Source organism: Sus scrofa, unplaced genomic scaffold (assembly GCF_000003025.6).
Source record: "Sus scrofa isolate TJ Tabasco breed Duroc unplaced genomic scaffold, Sscrofa11.1 Contig2118, whole genome shotgun sequence".
Taxonomy (NCBI): Eukaryota; Metazoa; Chordata; class Mammalia; order Artiodactyla; family Suidae; genus Sus; species Sus scrofa.
In genome coordinates this window covers 103,862-128,360 of record NW_018085025.1, presented here as the reverse complement: position 1 = coordinate 128,360, position 24,499 = coordinate 103,862, and the positions used below count along the sequence as shown (strand labels likewise).

General features: G+C 44.3%; 1 long non-coding RNA gene across 5 annotated transcripts in view; it reads right to left on the bottom strand.

The window, feature by feature from the left end:
- Positions 1 to 12,636, bottom strand: part of LOC110258473 — a 62,352-nt gene extending 49,716 nt beyond the window's left edge. For 3 of the 5 annotated variants that reach the window (XR_002341158.1, XR_002341156.1, XR_002341159.1), the window contains exons 1-2: positions 12,165 to 12,636; positions 3,216 to 3,356 (exon numbers count right to left, since the gene is read on the bottom strand). This is a non-coding gene — a long non-coding RNA (uncharacterized LOC110258473). The remainder of the gene's footprint in view (positions 1 to 3,215; positions 3,357 to 12,164) is intronic. The other 2 variants (XR_002341157.1, XR_002341155.1) reach the window with 2 other exon arrangements.
- Positions 12,637 to 24,499: the final 11,863 nt, after the last annotated feature.

The window sequence follows — 24,499 nt, the reverse complement described above, 5'->3', positions numbered from 1 at the left end:
CAAAAAAGCAGCCCTAAAGAGACAAAAACAAAACAAAATAAAATAAAATAAAATAAAATGGGAAAAGATACTCTCTTCAGCAAGTGGTACTGGGAAAATTGGAGCGCTGCATGTAAATCAATGAAACCAGAACACAACCTCACACCATACACAAAAATAAACTCAAAATGGCTTAATGACTTAAACCTAAGACAAGACACTATAAAATGCCTTGTAGAGAACACAGTCAAAACATTCTCTGACATCAACCATACAAATGTCTTCTTAGGTCATTCTCCCAAGGCAACAGACATAAAAACATAAATAAACCAATGGGACCTAATCAAATGGACAAGCTTTTGCACAGCAAAGGAAACCAGAAAAAAAAAAGACAACCAAGAGAATGCGTGGAAGTAGTTTCAAATGGGGCAACTGACAAGGGCATAATCTGCAAAATATACAAACATTTCATTACAACTCAACAGCAAAACAACCACTCAACTGAAAAACCATTAGAAGACCTCCACAGACATTTCTTCAAAGAAGACATATGGATGGCCAACAGGCACATGAAGAGTTGCTCAACATCACTAATGATTAGAGACATGCAAATCAAAACTAACATGAGGTACCACCTCACACCAGTCAGAATGGCTAATACTTACAAGTCTACAAATCACAAATGCTGGAGAGGGTGTGGAGAAAAGGGAACCCTCCTACACTTTTAGTGGGAATATACACTGTTACAATCAATATGGAAAATGGAGTGGATGTACCTCAGAAAACTAAACATGGAACTACCATATTATCAAGCAATCACACTCCTGGGCCTATCTCAGGACAAAACTTTCATTGAAAAAGATACATGCACCCCTATATTCATTGCAGCATTATTCACAACAGCCAAGACATGGAAATAACCTAAGTGTCCATAGATAAATGAATGGATAACAAGATGTGTAAATATACATGATGGACTACTACTCAGCTATAAAAAAGAACAAAATAATGCCATCTGCAGCAACATGGATGCTCTCATACTAAGTGAAGGTAGTCCAAAAGAGAAAGACAAATTCCATATGATGTCACTTATATCTGGAATCTAATGTATGGCACAAATGAACCCATCTACATAAAGAAATAAAACCCATGGACAGGGAGGACAAACATGTGGTTGCCAAAGAGTGGGGAGGGCATTGGATGGACTGGGAGTTTGGGGTTAGTAGATGCACTTGGAGTGGACAAGCAATGAGTCCCGCTGTATAGCAAATAGAACTACATCCAATCACTTGGGATGGAATATGATGGAGGATAATGTGAGAAAAAGAATGCATATGTGTGTATTACTAGGTCACTGTGCTGTACAGCAGAAATTAACAGAACATGAGATGTCAACTATAATTTAATAATTTCTATAAAAAAATAGATAACAAGGACATACTGTATAGCACAGGAAAATCTACTCTATACTGTGTGATGACCTACATGGGAATAGAATCTGAAAAAAATGGATATAAGAACATGTATAACTGATCTAAATTACTGGCCATCTGAAACTAACAACTCTGTAAGTTAACTATACTCAAATAAAAATTTTAAAAAAAGACACAGAGTGGCTGAATGAATGGAAACAAGACCCTTATCTATGCTGTCTATGAGAAACTCACTTTGGGCAAGAGGATGGAAAAAGCATTCCATGTATATGAAAACGAGAAGAAAGCTAGGATAGCAATATTTGTATCAGATAAAATATACTTTAAAACAATGACTCTAAGAGACAAAGAATGCCAACACATGGTGATAGATCCATCCAAAATGAAGATATAGCTGTAAATACATAGGCAACCAACATAGGCCCACCTCAAAACACAAGGCAAAAACAATCAAACACAAATGGAAACCATGACAGTAACACAATAAAAGTAGGGGGCTTTAGGACCCCACTTACATCAATGGACAGATTACTCATACAAAATCAATAAGGAAACCCTGGCCTTTAATGACACATTAGACCTCCCCAAAATTTATACATATAAAATTTTCATTCAAAAGCAGGAGGACACATGATTTGACGTTGCATGCAAGAGAACCAGGAAAGCCAATGGTACAATGCAGTCCAAGTCTGAAGGCTGAGAACCAATTAAGCCAATGCTGTAAATCTGAGCCCAAAGACTTGAGAATCTGAGACTCTGTGGGCCAGTGGTGGAAGTCCCGATCTGGTCTGAAGGCCTAAAAACCAGGAGCACCTATATCCAAGACAAGAGATGGAGGTCCCAGGTCATGACCATAAGAAAATGTCTTCTTCACCTTTGTCTTCTATTTAGACTCTCATCAGGTTGGATGATGCCCACAAGCATTGGGGAGGGCAAACTTCTTTATTTCGTCTACTAATTCAAATGCTAATCTCTACCAGAAATACCCTCACAGACATACCAGAATTCTTTTACCAACTATTAGGGCATACCCTAGCCAGTCCAGTTGACATATACAATTAAGCATAATAGAAGTCCCATTTGGTTTTGCTTATTTTGACTCAAAGTATACCCTCCAAATCCATAACCTAAGACACAGATTTGGGCAAAACAGCTTGCCACCTTAATCTTTCCAAAACATAGCCTGTAGCTATAACACACAATTCAGCATTTCAAAATGTCCTCTAAGTTCTAGGGCTGTGACTATTTATCTGTTCTTGCAATAAAACTATGAGAATTTGTTGTGCATTAGAGACTCTTCCCCAGGAAATATGCATGATTCATATACACATACAAAGGAATGAAACTAGACTACTCTCTTACTCCGTATCTAAAACATTAACTCAAAATGGATTAAAGACATGAATGCAGAACCTGAAAACATAAAATTGCTCAAAGATAGCACAGATGAGCTCCTTGACACAGGTCTTGTCAATGATGTTTTGGGTCTGCCTCCAAAAGCAAAGCCAAAAAAAGCTAAGATAAGCAAGGAGAGCTACATCAAACTAAAAAGCTTCTGCAGAGCAAAGGAACTCACCAACAATTAAAAAGCAACCTACTGAATGGGAAAAGAATGGTTGCAAATCCTACGTCTGATAAGGAATTCATCTCCAAAATATATAAATAACTCATCTGGCCCACACCAAAAAACTAAGAAATACAATTACAAATGAGACAGTGTAGTTATCTAACGCCTTCTCTTGAATGTGGGCTAGCATTACTAATTTCCCTTGAACAAACATAATGTGACACTATGAGACTTACAAGGCCAGGTCAGAAAAGTCTATACAAATTCTGCCAGGCTCTCTCCCTTGGAGCATTCATTCTGAGATTCTTTAGCTCTCATGTAAGATGTTCAGTTGCCTGCAAGCCACCATGGTCAACTGAAAATTGTATAGAGACCATCTGGAAAGACAGACAGACAGACACACACACACAGATATACAAAAATACAGAGAGATAGAGGATACCCACCCATGCAGCCCCACTATATCTGGAGTGGATAGACAAGGGAGGGTGTCAGATTCCTTGCCAGAAGAAGTCTGAAGTGAGCAAGTGTTTAACATTAATACATTAAGGCTAGTACACAGGGCTGAAGGACAACAGGTTACATTTTTTTTAATTCTAAACTAAAGAGAACATTTACTACCACAAGTTACCTACAAAACAGACATCTTTTACATAAGGATTTTGATAGAAAAATGTTTGAATACACTGTGACATTTGCAAGAATTGCTGTGTCTTCAACTAATACTTCAAAGAAACTATATTTCTCCTAATCAAAATATCTATTATTTATCACAACCCATCTTTGGAAAAAGTGCATATGTTTTGGACCAATTCAAAGTCATTACCCATATCCATACCTGCTGATCAATTGCATGTGTGTGTCAAACACAATTACACACCATCCTAATTACAGACTGGGAGTGATGAAATAGGGCTCAGAGAACATGGATCGACCCCTCATTTTTCATAAGAGGAAACTAAGGCCAGAGAGAGTGAGATATATCTGCACAGCACCACAGCCCCACAGATGTTCTTTCAATAATTCATACATAAAAAGTCAAACCTTTCACTAGTGTAAGATTATGAAAATGAGCTTTGAAAGTCCATAGTGTTTATATATTTCATCTTTCTGAAATGAGTACGGTACATTTTGAGCTAAGATTATTGCTGTATTTCTTTCTCGATAAGTACTCAACTATTTTATCCATTTAAGGAAGAATATATCCTTTCCTTATTGATAAAGAAAAATCTGTTTCTAACTATAATGATCATTCTGCTCTCTTCCACATTGATGCCTCTCCTATATTTTAATTTTCTGGTTATTTCCAATCCACTTCATTTTTTAAAAATCCCAGTAATCTACTGGAAAGGGCTAAATATGACCATAAGACTTTGAGGGGACTCAAGATACATTTTTGCCCTCAGGCTCAACAAACTACAGAATCACACAATGAATTCATCAACCAACATGATATCTGCAAAGAGTACTTATGATTTAAAAGTCAATTAAATCAGGAGTTCCCATCTTGGCTCAGTGGTTAACAAATCTGACTAGGAACCATGAGGTTGTGAGTTCCATCCCTGGCCTTGCTCAGTGGATTAAGGATCTGGCATTGCCATAAGCTGTGGTGCAGGTCACAGACACAGCTTGGATCCTGCATTGCTGTGGCTCTGGTGTAGGCTCGGGGGCTACAGCTCCAATTTGACTCCTAGCCTGGGAACCTCCATATGCTGTGGAAGTGGCCCGAGAAATGGCAAAAAGTTAAAAAAAGTCAATTAAATCAATGAGTCAAACAAAGCTGACTTAGCTGTCAAAATATTAACAGATCAATAGTTTATCAACAGAAATACAGTACACATTCCAAAAGCAATGAGATCCTGCTGTGTAGCACTGGGAACTATATCTAGTCACTTAGGATGGAGTATGATAATGTGAGAAAACAGAATGTGTACATGTAGGCATAACTGGGGCACCATGCTGTACAGGAGGAAAAAAAACGTATTGGGGAAGTAACTATTTAAAAAATAAAATAACAAAAAAAGAAATACAGTACACAGAATAGAGAAGATGGTTGGTCATCCAACTTAAAGCAAATTTAAATTTAAAATCCATAGTGAGGAGATGAGATGAAGATGGTGGAATAGAAGGACTGGAGCTCAACTTCTCTCCTAAAAACAACAAAATGCACAACTAAAGGCTGAACAATCTCCACCGAAATGGACTGGAAACCTTAAAAATGATATCCTACTCTAGAAGAAAAAGAGGAGGCCACATCAAGAGGTAGGAGGAGTGATTTCATGACATAAACAACCTCATACCTCCTGGGTGGGAAGCCCCACAGACTGGAAACTAACTGGCTCACAGAGATTCACCTCCAGGAGTTAGAGTTCTGAGCCCCACAACAAACCCTCAAAGGCTGGGATCTGTCACTGGGAGAAAGAGCCCCTGGAGCATCTGGCATTGAAGGCCAGTGGGGCTTGTGTGCAGGAGCTCCACAGGACTGGGGGAAACAGAGACCCCATTCTTAAAAGGCACACAAGACTTTCACATGCACTGGGTCCCAGGGCAAAGCAAAGTCTCCATAGGAATCTGGGACAAACCTGACTGCAATTCTTGGAGGATATCCCAGGAAAACAGGGGTGAATGCGGCTGGTTGTGAGGGAAGGACATTGAAGGCAACGTTCTCAGGAATATTCAGCAGCTGCCTTTCTCTGGGGGTGGCCATTTTGGGTAAATCTGGCCCCACCCATCAGTCAGCTCTGAGAAGCCCCAGGGCAAACAACAATCCAGGTGGGATCACAGCCCACCCTCAGTAAGTAGGCTACCTAAAGACCCCTCAGGCACACAGATGCCTCTAATCCCATCCAGAGACTAAGTCCCATCCACCAGAGGGATTACAATCAGCTCCACCTACCAGTGGGCAGGCATCAGCCCCTCCCATCAGGAAGCCAATAGCAAGCTCCCATACTGACTTCAGCCACAAGGGGGGCAGACACCAGAAGCAAGAGCAGCTGCAACTCTATTATCTGTAAAAAATCACCACACCAAAAACCTATAAAAATGAAAAGACGGAGAACTGTAACTCAGATGAGGGAGAAAGGGAAAAACCCAGAAAATCAGCTAAGTGATGAGGAGACTCTCAGCCTCCAGGAAAAAGACTTTAGATTGTTGATGCTGAAGATGATGCAAGACATTGGAAATAAACTGGAGGCAAAGATGGATAACTTACAGGACACACTGAGATACAAGACATAAAACTTAAACCAGAAGAGATGCAAAATACAGTAACTGAAATAAAAAATTCACTATGGAAGCAGCTAACAGCAAAATACAGGAAGCAGAGGAATGAATAAGTGAGGTGGAGGACAGATTAGTGGGAATTATGGATGCAGAACAGAAAAGAGAAAAAAGACTGAAAACAAATGAAGAGAGTCTCAGAGAACTCTGGGACAGTGTTAAACGCACCAACATCCATACTACAGGGGTGCCAGAAGGAGAAGAGGACAGAAGGGGACAGAAAAAATATTCCAAGAGATAATAGCCAAAAACATTCCTAACATGGGAAAGGAACCACTCACTCATATCCAGGAAGCTCGAGTAACATATAAAATAATCCCAAGGAGGAATACACCAAGACACATATTAATCAAACTGACCAAAATTAATGACAAAGAGAAAATCTTGAAAGCACCTAGGAAAAGAAACAAATAACATACAAGGGAACCCTGATAAGGTTATCGGCAGATTTTTCAGCAGAGACTCTGCAGGCCAGAAGGGAGTGGTGTGATATACTTAATGTGATGAGTAGAAAAAAACTCCAACCAAGATTACTTTACCCAGCAAGGCTCTCCTTCAGATTTGAAGGAGAAATCAAAACCTTCACGGACAAGCAAAAGCTGAGAAAATTCAGCAACACTAAACTAGCCTTACAACAAATACTAAAGGAACGTCTCTAGGCAGAAAAGACAGCAACAGGAAACAAAAATTCCTCAAATGAAAAGGCTCACCCGTAAACGTATATATAAAGTAAAAATACAAAATCATCCATGCACAATTATACCACCAAAATCAGAAATCATGAGAAAAGGTGGGTGTACAAATGCAGGACACTGGAGATGAACTTGCAATTAAGACACCAACAACTGAAAACATCTCATATACATATAGACTCATATCAAAACATCAGAAAAACTGCAGAAATCTACAATGGATACACAAAGAAAAATCAACTCAAATACAACACTAAGGATAGTCATCAAACCAGAAGATGAGAGAACAAGAGATGAAGGAAAGAAAAAAGAGCAATGAAAACAAATCCAAAGAAATTAGTAAAATGGCAATAAGAACATACATATCAATAATTACTTTAAATGTTAATGGACTAAATGCCCCAACCAAAAGTCATAGACTGGCTGAATGGACACAAAAATATGACCCATATATATGCTGTCTTCAAGAGACCCACCTCACATCTAGGGACACATACAAATTGAAAGGGAGAGGATGGAAGAAAATATTCCACGCAAACAGGAATCAAAAGAAAGCCGGTGTAGCAATACTCATATCAGACAAAATAGACTTTAAAATGGAGAATATTTTAAGGGACAAAGAAGGTCATTACATAATGATCAAAGGATCAATCCAAGTAGAAGATATAACAATTTTAAATATCTACGTACCCAACACAGATTCAGCACAATATATAAGGCAACTGCTAACAACCGTAAAAGGACAAATGGACAATAACACAATCATAGTAGGGGATGTTAACACCCTACTTATAGCAATGGACAGATCAACCAGACAGAAAATCAATAAGGAAACACAGGCCCTGAATGATGCATGAAGCCATAGGGACTTAATAGGTATTTATAGGACATCCATCCAAAAGCAACAGAATACACATTCCTCTCAAGTGCACATGGAACATTCTCTAAGACTGAGCACATCCTGGGCTACAAATCCAACCTCGGTAACTTTAAGAAAACTGAAATCATATCAAGCATCTTTTCTGACCATGACACTATATGACTGGAAATCAACAACAAGAAAAAATCTGCAAAAAACACAAACACCTGGAGACTAAACAACATGCTACTAAACAACCAATGGATCACTGAAGAAATCAAAGAGGAAATTAAAAAACACCCAGAAGCAAATGACAATGTAGATACAACACTGCCAAACCTATGGGATGCAGCAAAAGCTGTTCTAAGAGGAAAGTTTATAGCAATATAAGCCCACCTCAGGAAACAAGAAAAAGCTCAGGAGAAACAAGCTAACTTTACATCTAAAACAGCTCAAGAGAGAACAGACAAGACCTAAAGTTAGTTAAAGAAATCATAATGATCAGGGCAGAAATCAATGAAATAGAAACAAAGAAAACCATAGAAAAGATCAATGAAATGAAAAGCTGGTTCTTGGAAATGTTCAACAAAATTGATAAACCCTTAGCGAGACTTACCAAGCAAAAAACAGAGAGGGCTCAAACCAATAAAATTAGAAACAAAAAGGGAGAAGTAACAATGGACATCATAGAAATACAAAGGATCATAAGGGACCAGTATATGCAACTATAAGCCAATAAAACAGAAAACCTAGAAGAAATGGGCAAATTCGTAGAAAAGTACAATCTTCAAAGACTAAACCAAGATGAAATAGAAAAGATGAATGCACCAATCACAAGAACTGAAATCGAAACTGTTATTAACAAACTTCCAACAAACAAAGTCCAGGACCAGATGGCTTCAGAGGTGAAATCTATCAAACATTTAGAGAAGAGCTAACACCTCTCCTTCTGAAACTATTTTTAAATTTGCAGAGGAAGGGACACTCCCAAACTCATTCTATGAGGACACCATCACCCTGATACCAAAACCAGACAAAGATACAACAAAAAAAAGAAAACTACAGGCCAACTTCACTGATGAACATCGATGCAAAAATCCTCACTAAAATACTAGCAAATCGAATCCAACAATACACTAAAAGGATTGTACATCATGATCAAGTGGGATTTATCCCAGGCATCCAATGGTTCTTCAATATACACAAATCCATCAGTGTTATATACCACATTAACAAACTGAAGAATAAAAACCATATGATCCTCTCAATAGACATGGAGAAAGCCTTTGAAAAAATCCACCACCCACTTCTGATAAAAACTCTTCAGAAAGTGGGCATAGGGGAACCCACCTTATCATAATAAAGGTCATATATGAAAAAAATCACAGCGAACATCATTCTCAATGGTGAAAAGCTGAACGAATTCCTGCTGAGATCAGGAACAAGACAAGGGTGTCCGCTCTCACCACAACTCTTCAACATACTTCTGGAAGTCCTAGCCATGGCACTCAGAGAAGTAAAAGAAATACAAGGAATCCGAATTGGAAAGGAAGAAGTAAATCTATACCTATTTGCAGATGACATGATACTAAACCTAGAGAATCCTTAAGACTCTACCAGAAAACTCTTAGAGCTCATCCATGAATTTGGCAAAGTCGCAGGATACAAAATTAATACCCAGAAATAAATGGCATTTCTATACACTAAGAATGAAAGAGCAGAAAGAGAAATTAGGGAAGCAATCCCATTTTCCATCAATTCCAACAGAATAAAATACCTAGGAATAAACCTACCTAAAGAAACAAAAGACCTGTTCTCTGAAAATTATGAGACTCAGATGAAAGAAATCAAAGATGACACAAAGAGATGGAAAGATATACCATGCTTGGGGAAGGGAAGAGTTAATATTATCAAAATGACTATACTACCTAAGGCAATCTACACATTCAATGCAATCCCTATCAAATTACCAAGGACACTTTTCACAGAACTCAAACAAAATATTTTTTTTTTTTTTTTTTTTTTTTTTTTTTTTTTTTTTTTTGTTGCTATTTCTTGGGCCGCTCCCGCGGCTTATGGAGGTTCCAGGCTAGGGTTGAATCGGAGCTGTAGCCACCGGCCTACGCCAGAGCCACACCAACTCTGGATCCGAGCCGCATCTGCGACCTACACCACAGCTCACAGCAACGCCGGATCATTAACCCACTGAGCAAGGGCAGGGACCGAACCCGCAACCTCATGGTTCCTAGTCGGATTCGTTAACCTCTGCGCCACGATGGGAACTCCCTCAAACAAAATATTTTAAAGTTTGTTTAGAAGCAAAAAAGACCCAGACTAGCCAAAGACATCCTGAAAAAGAAAAATGGAGCTGGACGAATCAGGCTCCTGGACTTCAGATTATACTACAAAGCAACAATCATCAAAACCATATGGTACTGACACAAAGATGGAAATATACATCAGTGGAACAGGATAGAAAGCCTGGAATTCAACCCACGCACCTACAGCCAACTCATCTATGACAAAGGAGGCAAGAATATACAATGGAGAAAGGACAGCTTGTTCCATAAGTGATGCTGGGAAAACTGGACAGCCACATGGAGGAGAATGAAATTAGAACACTCCCTAACACCATACACAAAAATAAACTCCAAATGGGTTAAAGACCTAGATATAGGACCAGACACTATAAATCTCTTAGAGGAAAACATAGGCCAAACACACCTTGACATAAATGACAGCAACATCTTCCCAGATACACCTCTTAGAGTATTGACAAGAAAAACAAAAATAAACAAATGGGACCTAATCAAACTTCAAAGTTTCTGCACAGCAATGGAAAGCCTAAAGAAAATGAAAAGATAACCCACAGAATGGGAGAAAATCTTTTCAAGTGAATCCACTGACAAGGGATTCACCTCCAAAAGTTATAAACACCTTCCAAAGTTCCATTCCAAAAAAACAAACAACCCCATCCAAAAATGGGCAGAAGATCTAAACTGACAGTTCTCCAAAGAAGACATATGGATGGCCAAAAAACACATGAAAAGATGTTCAACATCACTCATGCTTAGACAAATGAAAATCAAAACCACGATGAGGTACCACCTGACACCAGCCATAATGGCCACCATCCAAAAGTCTACACACAATAAGTGCTGGAGAGGCTGTGGAGAAAAAGGAACCCTATGACACTGGTGGTGGGACTGTACACTGGTGCAACAACTGTGGAAAGAAGGATGGAGAGGCCTCAGAAAACTATACATAAAACTACCATTTGATCCAACCATCACACTCCTGGGCATCTATCTAGAGAAAACCTAACTCGCAAAGACACATGTACTCCCATGTTCATTGCAGCACTCTTTACAATAGCCAAACATGGAAACAACCTAAATGTCCATCGACAGAGGAGTGGATCCAGATGATGTGGTCCATATACACAATGGAATATTTCTCAGCCATTAAAAAGAATGAAATACCCGCATTTTTAGCAACATGGATGGACCTAGAAATTTATCATGCTGAGTAAAGTCAGCCATACAATGAGACACCAACATCAAATGCTTTTACTGACATTGGAATCTGAAAAAAGGACAGACAGAATTTCTTTGCAGAACATATGCTGACTCACAGACATTGAAAACCTTATGGTCTCTGGAGGAGACAGTGTGGGGGTTGGGGGGAGGTGCTTGGGCTGTGGGGTGGAAAACCTGTGAAATTAGATTGCTATGAACACTATACCAAAAAAAAAAAAATCCACCTTGGTTTTAGGTCAAGACTGGTGGAAAGGGGAACTTTTTCACTAAGATTTCACATGCAATAATGTTACAATCTCCCCCAATTTCTTTCTAATTACTGTAGTTATCCATATGGAAGAGGGGGGGAAATGTTCAAAATGATTTTTTATATATTAATTTTTTTTAATTAAAAAAATAAGTAACAGCTTCTGGAATATAAAAAAGGTCTAAGATATCTATTGAACTATACACAATATAAACAGAACCAGTAACTTCCAGATATAGACACACCTATGGATAAAAATATAGATATAGGTAAGGGATTTTTAAAATGGAAGTCAACTCACAATTTTGAAGTCTGACAAATCCCATAATCAGCCACCTGGAAACTGAAAAATTAGAAGTGGCTGCAAGCTGTGTGTGAGCCCAGCAGCCACTTGGCCCCTGGCCTAGCCTGGTCACAAACATCCTTCCCGCCACAGGTTTCCGCCACCACCCTCGGCTCCAAGTACCACACCGAGGGACGGGCACCGAGGCTGCCACCACACGGCGCCTGCCCGAGCACCCCAAGCAGTACATGGTCTTCTGCGAGGGGCTCCCTGACACCATGCTTACCTTCTTTGAGCTTCCCATACCGGATTCTCCTGCCCAACATCGCTCAGCTCCCAGGGACACCTTCAACTCTGGGAGAGAGCAGCTGCCTGGCCGTTAATGGTCCACAAGATGGCGGACTCCTAGGAGCCCCTGCAGCACCACGGAGGAGCTGAAGACCCGGATTTGGCTGTCTTGCGAGAGTGCCTGTCCTCCTTGGGCTGCTGTCTTGGGGTCCTCCACATCACATCGTGAGAACTGTTATGGAGACTCTTCCTGCCCTGGGGAAAAATGAAGAAAAAATACCTTTTTCGGGGAATAGAGGACTTCAGGTAAGGTTCATGACCGTGGGTTTTTTTGTTTGTTTGTTTGTTTTTCAATAATTATTCTAATTCAATTCGTTTTTTTTTTTTTTTCTGCTGTGCAGCATGGGGACCATGCTGTTTATATTGTGTATAGTACAGTAGTTATCATAGACTTTTTTTTATATTCCAGAAACTTTTTATTTTATTTATTTTTTTAATTAATATATACATGCATACATTTTTTTCCACCCTTTGTTCTGTTGCAATATAAGTATCTAGACATAGTTCTCAATGCTACTCAGCAGGATCTCATTGTAAGCCCATTCCAAGTTGTATCCAATAACCCCAAGTTCCCGATACCTTCCACCCCCTTCCTCTCCCCCTTGGTGGCCACAGGTCTATTCTCCAAGTCCATGATTATCTTTTCTGTGGAAATGTTCATTTGTGCTGTATATTAGATTCCAGTCATAAGTGATGTGGTATTTCTGTCTTTTTGACTAATTTCACTCAGTATGAGAGTCTCTAGTTCCATCTATGTTATAAATGGCATTATGTTGTTCTTTTTTGTGGCTGAGTAGTATTCCATTGTGTATATATACCACATCTTCCCAATCCAATCATCTGTTGATGGACATTTGGGTTGTTTCCATGTCTTGGCTATTGTGACTAGTGCTGCAATGAACCTGCGGGGGTGCATGTGTCTTTTTCAAGGAAACTTTTGTTTCAAGGAAACTTTTGTCTGGATATATGCCCAAGAGTGGGATTGTGGGGTCATATGGAAGTTCTATGTATAGATTTCTAAGGTATTTCCAAACTGTTCTCCATAGTGGCTGTACCAGTTTACATTCCCACCAGCAGTGCAGGAGGGTTCCCTTTTCTCCACACTCCCTCCAGCATTTGTTCTTTGTGGACTTACTGAGGATGGCCATTCTGACTGGTGGGAGGTGGTATCTCATGGTAGTTTTGGTTTGCATTTCTCTTATAATCTGTGATGTTGAGCATTTTTTCATGTGTTTGTAGGCCATATGTGTATCTTCCTTGGAGAACAGTCTATTCAGGTCTTTTGCCGGTTTTTCTATTGGGTGATTGGCCTTGTCACTGTTGGGTTGTATAAGTTGCTTATATATTCTAGAGATTAAGCCCTTGTCCCTTGCATCTTTAGAAACAATTGTCTCCCATTCTGTCTTTTTGCCTTTTTGTTTTCTTTTTGGATTCCTTTGCTGTGCAAGAGCTTTTCAGTTTGAGTAGGTCCCATGGGTTTATTTTTCCTCTTATTTCTGTTACTTTGGGTGACTGACCTGAGAAAATATTCATGAGGTTGATGTCAGAGAGTGTTTTGCCTATGTTCTCTTCCAGGAGTTTGATGGCATCTTGTCTTCTATTTAAGTCTTTCAGCCATTTTGAGTTTATTTTTGTGCATGGTGTGAGGGTGTGTTCTAATTTCATTGCTTTGCATGCAGCTGTCCAGGTTTCCCAGCAATGCTTGCTGAATAGACTTTCTTTTTCCCATTTTATGTTCTTGCCTCCCTTGTCAAAGATTAATTGACCATAGTTGTCAGGGTTTATATCTGAATTCTCCAATCTGTTCCCTTGGTTTTGATCCCAGTACCACAATGTTTTGATGACTGTGGCTTTGTAATGTTGCTTGAAGTGTGGGAGAGTTATGCCCCCAGCTTGGTTTATCTTTCTCAGGATTGCTTTGCCAATTCTGGGACTTTTGTGGTTTCATATACATTTTTGGATTGCGTAATCTACTTCTGAGAAAAAGGCCTTGAGTTGGTTCTCCCCCAGGAGCCACTGCCAGTAGCCCAGGGACCTGAGGGCACCCTGCCCTCCCTGGCCTCAGACCATCTCCTGCCTCCTCCAGCTTGGAGCACCTCAGCTCTCCAGGGGCCCTCCTTCTCACAAGCAAGGAGAGCTCTCCTGGGTAGGGGGTGCTTCATGGCCACTCCGGGACTCCTGGGGTGGCACGGCCCACGAGGGGGACCGTCCTGGGCAACGCCTGTGGAGAGAGCAGCATCCTGCAGGCTTCAGGCCCAGTCTGGCCCTCCCTCAAGACCCCGGGTGCGTGGCAGGGGACCAGGTCCATTAGGCTCTTGGTATGCATTCTTCCTTGCTGTGCTCGGGGCCCCGGCTCTCCCAGAGCAGACACCCAACGGGCCTGGAGCCAATGCCACCTAACCCCGCCCCACCCCACCCCACCACACCCCCATGGTTCTTGCTTCCAGCCTCTGCCCAATGCCCATGCTGCCGGTCCCCAGCTTTCCTCCCTGGCTCCACCGAGGAGGCCCAGCACAGGGCTTGCCAGGAGTCCCCCGTGGGCTGATCACAAGCAAGGACAAGGAAGGCAGGGCAGCTGTTGGTCACCATCCTCTTGGACAGGAGTGCCCCTCCACAGGGGAGGCCTGGGAGCCTGGGAGTTTCAGGGGCCAGGGGCCAGGCCAGCCAGGCCCCAGGGAAGCGCATGGGAATCCCAGCGTGCGGCCCTAAGCCACTGTGCTCACATTCCTCCCCACTGTCTCCAGCAATCCACAGCGGCTCCCTTTCCCCAGCAGCCCACCAGGTGGTGCTCCTCCCCCCACCATGGCACCCCCAGACGCCCTGGGCTGTCAGCCGCCTGGCTCCATCTGAGGACCTCTGGGCAGCTGAGGCCGTGGACTGCCCATGTGGCTCCCCACAGAACTCCACAGCGGTGCTTCTCCCAGGCTGGTGGACCCCCAGTCTGGGAACTTGTAGATGCCACAGGTGTGGGCCCCTTCTTTTGGGCTCCTGCTCACCTCCCGGCCCAGCCCTCACCCTTTGGCCTTGCCTTTGCGTTGCTCGCCTGCTTTCTTGGCCTGCCTCTTGCAAGCACACCTCCCGCACCCCACACCCCCAACACCCCTCGCCCCACACCCCCACTCACACCCATGCTCCTCCTCAACACCTGTAACACTCCCCCATATCCTTGGACCTCACCAGGCTCTCTCTGGTGACAGAGGCGGCCGGGTCTTGCCTCTCCTGCAGTCGCGTGCTTGGGGCTCAAGCAGTCCTGCCATCCTCTGGCCTGCCCAGGCCCCCTTGCTGGGACCAGGGCAGAGGATTCGGCTGGTGCCGAGGCCGAGTGCCAAAGCCCAGCCACTGTCCCTGCTGTGAAGCCTGGGTCCAAGTGTCATGTCAGCAGTTTCCCAGGCTTAGCTCCACAGGCATCAGTGGACACTGGTCGTCTGATCCCAGACGGAGGCAGGGAGGGCCAGCTGGTGGGTCCTGCTGCTGCCACAGCCCCCATGTCCTGGACCCAGGGCCCTGGCCCTGACCGCCATAGGCAAGGTCCAACTCCAAGGGATGGGGGATGCTGCTCTCCCTGCTTCAGGGCCTCTGTGGCCTCCCATGGTTCTGAGGAGCAAATGCAGACCCCCTACCTGGGCCTGTGAGGTCTGGTTGGGGTGGAGGTGAGGGATGGCGGTGGGGGTGGGGGTGTGGGTGGGGAGCCGGCCCCAGCTCTAGGTGGGGCTCCATGCTGTGCCCGGGGCCTTGTATCTCCCACACCAGACACCCAACTGGCCCGGCCCTGATGCCTTGCCAAATGTTCCCAAACCATCCCACCCCACCACCGTGCCTCTGGTTGCCAGCCTCGGCCCCATGCCCCTGGAGACCGGCCCCAGGTTTCCACCCTGGCACCCCCAAGGAGGCCCTGATGCAGGGTTTCATGGAGAGAGCCCGCCGTGGCCTGCGCCCAACTGAGGACCAGGCAGGCAGGGCAGCTGTGGGTTGCCATCCCTCTAGGATGGCAGTGCCCCTGCTCAGGGTAGGAAGTGGAGGCCCGGGAGCCAAGGCGCTGTGTGGGCCAGGGACCAGGCCTGGCAGGCCACAGGGCAGGGCGGGCAAATCCCGGTAGGCAGCCCCAAGGCACTGTGCCCACCCTGTGCCCCACTGGCCCCAGCAACACGCAGCACACACATCCACCAGCAGCCCACCAGGTGGTGCTTGCTGCCCACTCTCCGTGGAGGCCCTGTGCTTTCAGCTGCCCTGCTCCATTTGAGGGCCCTTGGGCAGCACAGGCCAAGGCCTGCTCGGGTGGCTCCCAATGTACATCCGCAGATTTGCTTTGGCAGTGGCTGGGCTCAACTCCTCGTCTCTTCACTTCCACAGGCTGCAGGTTGGGGCCCCTTCTTTTGGCTTCCCAATTGTCTCCCGGGCCCGGGCCTACCCTTTTGGCCTCGTGTGGGCCTTGCTCACCTGCTTTCTTGGCCTGCTTCTCCCGAGCACACCTCCCGCACCCCACACCCCCGACACCCCTCGCCCTGCAACCCCACTCACACCCTCACTCCTCCTCCCCACCTGCAACCCTCCTGCCCACTCTTGGACCTCGCAAGGCTCTCGCAGGCCTCCAAGCCACAGAGCAGCCACTGCCTCCACCTTCCCTAAGGGCCGCCATCGCAGGGGAGAGGAGCGGAGGCTGGGGGGCCAATGGAGCAGAGAGGCCTTGTCCAATGCAGGGAGGCCCCAGCACTTCACACACACACACACGCACATGCACACCCACAGGCACACGCGCAGGCACTGACTCACAAAACACCACCACCACCCACCCACCCACCCATCGCTCTCTGGGAGAGGCCTTGAGGCCATGTGCCTTGAGGCCTAAGCCTGACCAGGTCTGTCTTGCCCAAGCCACTCGCCCCAGGAGACCACCCGGCTCAGGTGCTGCCCCCGCCGGGTGCAAGGTGGCCTCAGTGGGGGGACAGAGCCGGCCGTTTCTCGCCTCTCCTGTGGCGTGTGCTTGGGGCTCAGGCCTGTCATCCTCTGGCCCCTGCCTGTACCCCCCTGCCGGGGCCGAGGCCTGTGCCAGGGCCAAATTCCAAAGCGCAGCCACCACCCCTGCGGGGAAGCCCAGGGCCGAGGGCAATGGCTCCAGCTTCCTGGGCTCCGCTCCTCAGGCTTCCGGGGATGCTGGTCTTTTGGCCAGATGGAGGCAGGGAGGGCAGCTCTTGGGTACTGCCATTCCCACAGCCCCCCACCCTGGATCCAGAGCCCTGGCCCCTGGCCCTCATCGGCAAGGTCCTTCTCCGTGGGGCAGGGGATGCTGCTCTCCCTGTTGCACGGCCTCCGTGGCACCCATGGCTCTGGGGACCCAGGGCAGTGCCCTTGCCTGGGACTTGGAGGCCCAGCACGGGTTGGTGGGAGTGAGGTGGGGGTGTGGGTGGGGTTGTGTGGTGGGAGCCGGCCCCTGCCTGCCTCTGCACCCTCCCTTCGGCTGCCCCTTGGCCTCCGAGCCCAGCCGAGCCCTGGGACTTCCTCCAAGGCCTTGGGTGGGCTTGCGCCCAGGAGCCCCTGCCAGCAGCCCAGGGACCTGAGGGCACACTGCCATCCCTTGCCTCAGGCTACCTCCTGCCTCCTCGTACTTGGAGCACCTCGGCTATCCCGGGGCCCTCTTTCTCCCAAGCATAGGGTGCTCCCTCAGTCCGGGAGGGGGGGGGCTCATTGCCCCTGCGGGGTGGCTCGGGTCACATAGCCCGCGAGAGTGACCGTCCTGGGCATTCCCTGTGGACAGGGCAGCATTCTGCATGCTTCCAGCCCTGAGGGACTCTCCCTCAAATCCCTGGGTGGCCAGCAGGGGACCAGGTGTATGGCGCTCTGGGTGAGGCTCCTTGCTGTGCTTGGGGCTCCATCTCTCCCACAGCACACACCGAACGGGCCCAGTCCCAAGGCCCTGCAACCCGTCCACAACCCATCCAACCCCACCCCCGTGCTTCTGGTCGCCAGCATCAGCCCCATGCCCCTGCAGCCCGGCCCCACGCAGGGCTTGCCTGCTGTCTGCAGTGGGCTGAGCATGACCGAGGCCTAGGCAGGCAGGGCAGCTGTGGGTCTCCGTCCATCTAGGATGGGAGTGCCCCTGCCCAGGGCAGGAAGTGGAGGCCCGGGAGCCAGGGAACTAGCCCCGTGGTGGGGGAGAGGTAGGGTGCACCAGGTCGGCCAGGCCCCAGAGCAGAGCCGGCGAATCCCAGCCCACAGCTCTAAGGCCCTGTCCCCACCCTGCTCCACACTGTCCCCAGCACTGCGCAGCTCTCCCATCCCCTTGCAGCCCACCAGGTGGCGCTTGTTCCACCCTTCCCGCAGATGCCCTGTGCTGTCAGGAGCTGTGCTCTATTTGAGGACCTTTGGGTAACCAAGCCTCAGGACTGCCCCTGTGTCTCTCAAACTATCTCCACAGTGTTCCTTCTGCTCCCGCTTTTCTTTGACCCCCAGCCTGGGAAGTTAAATATGCCTCAGATTTGGGCCCCTTCTTTTGGGATCCCACTCACCTCACGCATTGGCCCTCACCATTTGACCTCGCCTTGGCCTTGCTTGCCTGCTTTCTTGGTCTGCCTATCGCAAGCACACCTCCCGCACCCCACACCCTTGACACTCCTTGCCCTCAACCCCCACTCATGCACTCACTGCTCCTCACCACCTGCCACCCTTGTGCCCACACTCGGACCTCGCAAGGCTCTCTCGGGCCTCCAAGCCACAGGCCTCCAGTTTCCGTAGCGCTGCCACCACAGCTAATGGGAGCCAAGACCTGTCCAAAATGGGCAGAGAGGTCTTGTCTGACACAGGGTTTCCACAGAACTTCACATACACACAGGGATACACACAGACACCCACATAAGCACAGGCACACGCACACACGCACACCACTACCACCCACCCAACCACCAACCAACCACTCTCTCTGAGAAGCCTGGATGCCACATGCCATGTGGCCCTGAAGTAAAAAACAAAAACAAAAAAAACTTCATCATGGCCAACATCATTTCAAAAAAATATATCAAATGTGTTATTTAACCACATGTTTTAAGCTACATATTTAAGGAAATGTGTCCCATGTCCTTAGTTTTTCACTGCTTTTGGAAGAATACCTCTCTCTGTGGCCACCTTTATGGCTCTCTTCCCTGTTCCCAGCTCTTTTCTCTGATCATTTTGGAAGAAAGCTGTTTAACCTGAGACTTCACTCCCCACCCTCCATTTCACTTAGATTTGGCCATGGGGCTCTTTGCCCAAAATGAAGATAGGAGGAGAATTGAGCTCAGTGACATCTAAATTATGTTTTGTTTTTTGTTTGAGCTTTGCCTGGGGCATGTGGAAATTCCCCAGCCAGGGATTAAACCCACACCACACAGATGACCCAAGCCACTGTAGTGACAATGCGGGATCCTTAACCTGCTGTGCCACAAGAGAGCATCTCTAGGTTATGTCTCCAAACCATATTTGCAGGGCACTCACTCTTTTTTCTTCTGGGTGCATCTGGCTATGATGGAAGCAGTCTCGCTGGTACCTGTTTAAGGCCAAACTGCTTTGGTGGCCTGGATTCCTGGTGTCACACAGAACTCCCACCCACATGGTTCAGCACCATTAGAGATAAATAAAATTATGTTCTGTGGGAGGCACTTGTTAAGGTCTGTGTGCACAAACACACATTTAGGAATCACCCAGACAAATAAATGCCAGAAATCATTCATCTCCTCAGAGATTTCTACACATTCACTTGTCCTTGAAATCAAAGTGGCACCTCTAGAACAAAGGGAAACCATGGCTTCTCCAAAAGCAGCAATGTGTAAAATCCTCAACAGGGCTTCTAACGAGAGTCCATTTATTACTTCATTATTGTGAGGTTTGATTTTGATTACAGTGTAATATCAGTGAGTTTCCTAATTGATATGGATATTGAAGTAAATATTTAAGACATGTTGAACATTTTTACTTTTTGTGAAAACATTCATAAATTGGAACTTGGATATTATTACTCTTTTTTTTTATTCTTTTGTACTAGGTGGTATTAACATTTTTCTCTTTAGAAAGGATATACTTTAAGCAAATCATGTCTTCATTGAATAAGATAAACTATGAATAAGATATTAAAATATATTTCACATGTTGTATTTCAGTGAAAACAAGTTGGATTTCTAGTACCCAAAACCTTGTGATGTTTTATATCATTTATTTGTCTAAATTACAATATAATTCTTCTAAGGGTATCATTTTTAGTCATACAACCATGCAGAAAGCTACTGGGTGATTTTTTTTTTATTTTGCAGATCAATATTTAAATAATATTGAAATATTCATACTACAAAATATAGTAGTTCTTATCATAGTTGTAGCTCAATATAGCATTTAGCAGTAAAATGATAGTCATATTTTGTTTGCTGTAGCTTTACTAAATAAATTTTTATGATGAGAAAGTATTGCAAGGATTGAATCACATGGAATTTTTCTTCATCCATTATTAGCATTAAAATCAAATAAGTCACAATTGCAGAATATAAAATCAGAACCATGTTACACTTGTTATTAAAATAGAGAATACCAGAGTTCCCGTCGTGGCACAGTGGTTAACGAATCCGACTAGGAACCATGAGGTTGCAGGTTCGGTCCCTGCCCTTGCTCAGTGGGTAAACGATCCAGCATTGCCGTGAGCTGTGGTGTAGGTTGCAGACGTGGCTCGGATCCCGCATTGCTGTGGCTCTGGCGTAGGCTGGTGGCTACAGCTCCGATTCAACCCCTAGCCTGGGAACCTCCATATGCCGCGGGAGCGGCCCAAGAAATAGCAACAACAACAACAACAACAAAAAGACAAAAAAAAATTGAGAATACCCCAAAATCACAGTGAATAAGCTGAATTTACCTTTAAAAAAAATCCTTTGTGTAATTTTAAATGACATTTTAATTACCTTTGATTTATTCCTCTCATCTATGTCAGGATCTTCTGGCCTTAACTGGAATTAAAACATACAATGTGAACAAGTGTTGCCAGAACTCCACCTCTGTCCATCAGTGCTAAGCAGAAACCTGCAAACAAGAGTTTGCAGTGAAGGAGAAACAGACAGACAAACAAAACAGCTTTACTGCTTTGCCAGGCAAAGGAGGCCACAGCAGGCTAATGCCCTAAAGACCCTTCTCTCTTTGGGGAGAGAATGGAGGTGGTTTTATAGTTTGGGGAGTGGAAAATAGGTCCATGTTGAAGGATCAGGGTAGATGCAAGCTTGGCATCTTCTTCAAACCTAGGGTTTAGTGGACCCAGGACTGGTTCTTGTGGTCCTCCTCCTTTCTGGAATGAAGAATGCTTCATAACAATTTTCTTCTGCTGGGGGGTTTAGTTCTGCAGAATAACTCAAAGATAATGGGAGTTCCTATTGTGGCTCAGAGGTAAGGGGCCCAACTAGTATCCATGAAGGCGAGGGTTCAATCCCTGGCCTTGCTCAGTGGATTAAGGATCCAGCATTGCTGTGAGCTGCGATGTAGGTCAAAGATGAGGCTTGATTTCTGCATTGCTGTAGGTGTGGTGAAGGCTGGCAGCTGCAGCTCCCATTCATTTGACTCCTAGCAGGAGAACTTCCACATGCCCTGGTTGCAGCCCTAAAAAGGAAAAAAATTAAAAAAAATTTAAAGCTATTGTTATGTATATTCCTTGAGGAGGAACCAGGACCCTGCCCCAAGGATGCTCTATTGTTTCTGGACTGGTTCCTCCCTGTCTCTGCATCCCCTCCCTTCCCTGATTAGTAATTGTTTCAACCTGCCCTTTGGAGCACAGAGAAAGTCCTGGAGGCTAAATGTAGCCTATTTCCTAAAAAATAAGAAAAGTATACACAAAGGCTTTTGTGCCAGGGGCCCCACAGGGCTGTGCTCAGTTTAACATACAGTTGCAGTCATGTATTATGTGATCAAGGCCTGAGCTGGGCCTGAGCTCCTGCTTCTAGGAGACATGTAATGGTGTGACCCAGGAGTTCCTTGGCTTTGCAAAGTCTGTTTTTTTGTATATTCTCAATTTTAGGAAAGAAAGATGTTGAACCTTCATACCTACAACAGATAACAAAGAGGAAAGCAACTGTGTAGAGACAATGCAACGACCTTAATACAGGATCAAAGAGAATACAGATTGGGAGGATTCAATTTTATGAGACTGATCACACAGCCATAGACAGTATTTGAAATCACAGATCGGAAGCTAGGATTCTAAATAAATCAACTGATAAAAATCTATTACTAACACCATGATTTGAAAAAAATCACAAAGGTATAAGCAGCACACAAAAAGGGTTTCAGAACTGGAAAATGGTGGAACAAAACAATGTAGGACTGAAGTTAATCCATTCAAGGATGCAAACACATTCATTATCACACTGGTTAAAAGGCTTTGACCTTCCTTTATCAAAGAACCCAAGTCCTACATCATACCCATTACATATTCTGTTTTTTATTGAATTTTTATTGTATAATGGAATGTAATTGATTTACAATGTTGTGTTAGCTTCAGGTGTACAGCACAGTGATTCAGTTATACGTATACAGATATCCATTCTTTTTTAGTTTCTTTTCCCATAGGGGTTATTACAATCTAATGAGTTGAGTTCCTTGTGCTGTACAGTAGGTCCTTGTTGCTTATCTATTTCCTACCTAGTAGTGTGTATTGTCAGTCCCAAACTCCTAATTTATCCCTTCCCATTCACCTTTCTTCCCCTTTGGTAACCGTATGTCTGTTTTCAGAGTTGGTGAGTCTGTTTCTGTTTTGTAAAGAAGTTCATTTGTATCACTTCCAAAATTAGATTCCAAATATAAGTGGTATGTGATATTTATCTTTCTCTTTCCAGCTTATTTCACTGAGTATGATCATATCTAGGTCTGTACATGGTTCATTCTCTTCATCCTTCCTATGGCTGAGTAATAGTCCACTGTATACATGTGCCCCATCTTCTTTATCCATTCCTCTGTTGATGGACATTTAGGTTGCTCCCATGTCTTGGCTTTGTAAATAGTGCTGAAGTGAACATCAAGGTGGATGTATCATTTAAAATTTTGATTTTCTTTGGATGTATGCCCAGGAGTGGGATTGCAGTATCATATCTATTTTTAGTCTTTCAAGGAACCTCTGTATTGTTCTCCAGTACTAATTTACATTCCCATTAAGACCATAGGAGGGTTCCCATTTTGCCATATCCTCTACAGCATTTATTATTTGTAGATCTTTTTGTCTCTTTTGTCTTTTTAGGACTGCACCCATGGCATATGGCAGTTCCCAGGCTATGGGTCAGATGGGAACTCTAGCCACCAGCCTACACCACAGCCACAGCAATACCAGATCCTTAAACCACTGAGCAAGACCAGGGATCAAACCTGTGTCCTTATGCATACTAGTCGGGTTTGTTAACCACTGAGCCACAATGGGAACTCCTATTTGTAGACTTTTTGATGATGACCATTCTGACTGGTTGAGGTGATATTTCACTATAGTTTTGATTTGTGTTTCTCTTATAATTAGTGATGTCGAGCATCTTTTCATGTGCCTTTTGGCCATCTGAATATCTTCTTTGGAGAAATGTCTACTTAGATCATCTGCTCATTGTTTGCTTCTTTACAGTGCTCTACCTAAGAATATTTAATCAACTGTATACAATTCATCCAACAAAGGGAAGTTCAATCATTCTTAACAAAGTATTTTGTTTGTGCAGATGTATTCTTAGGTTTATGCCTTCCTGAAGTCTCTCAATTTAAAAATTCCCTCTTAGAGAAACTCATCCTAGAAATAGCTGTACCATACAAATTTCTTGATTTTTATACTGTTTTCCCATGTTTCAATTTAAATTTTATAAAAGATGGCCACCTTTTTTTAATGGTAAACTTAATGCATATGACTGTAGAGATACTTAAATGTAGTAAAAAACAAAAAAACAGTGCAATGGGATAGGTGGTGTCTTGGGAGTTGCGGGCAGTGGGCTTCACCCCTGGCCTGGCACAGTTGGTTAGGGATTCAGTGTTGTCAAAGCTATGGTTTACATCACAACCATGGCTCCAATCCCTGACCCAGGATTTCCATATGCCAAGGGGCAGCCAAAATGTCAAAAAAAAAAAGTAAAAAATCCATATCATAAAGGTGCTTACACCTTTAATATAATTGTTATTATAAAAATAGAAACATTTAACATATAATTGGAATCAATAAAAAATTGCTACTTGTTTTTAGAGAAATTACAAATATCAGGTATATTCAATGAGGAAAAAGAGATGATGGATTTAATAATATGTGATTAAAACCTA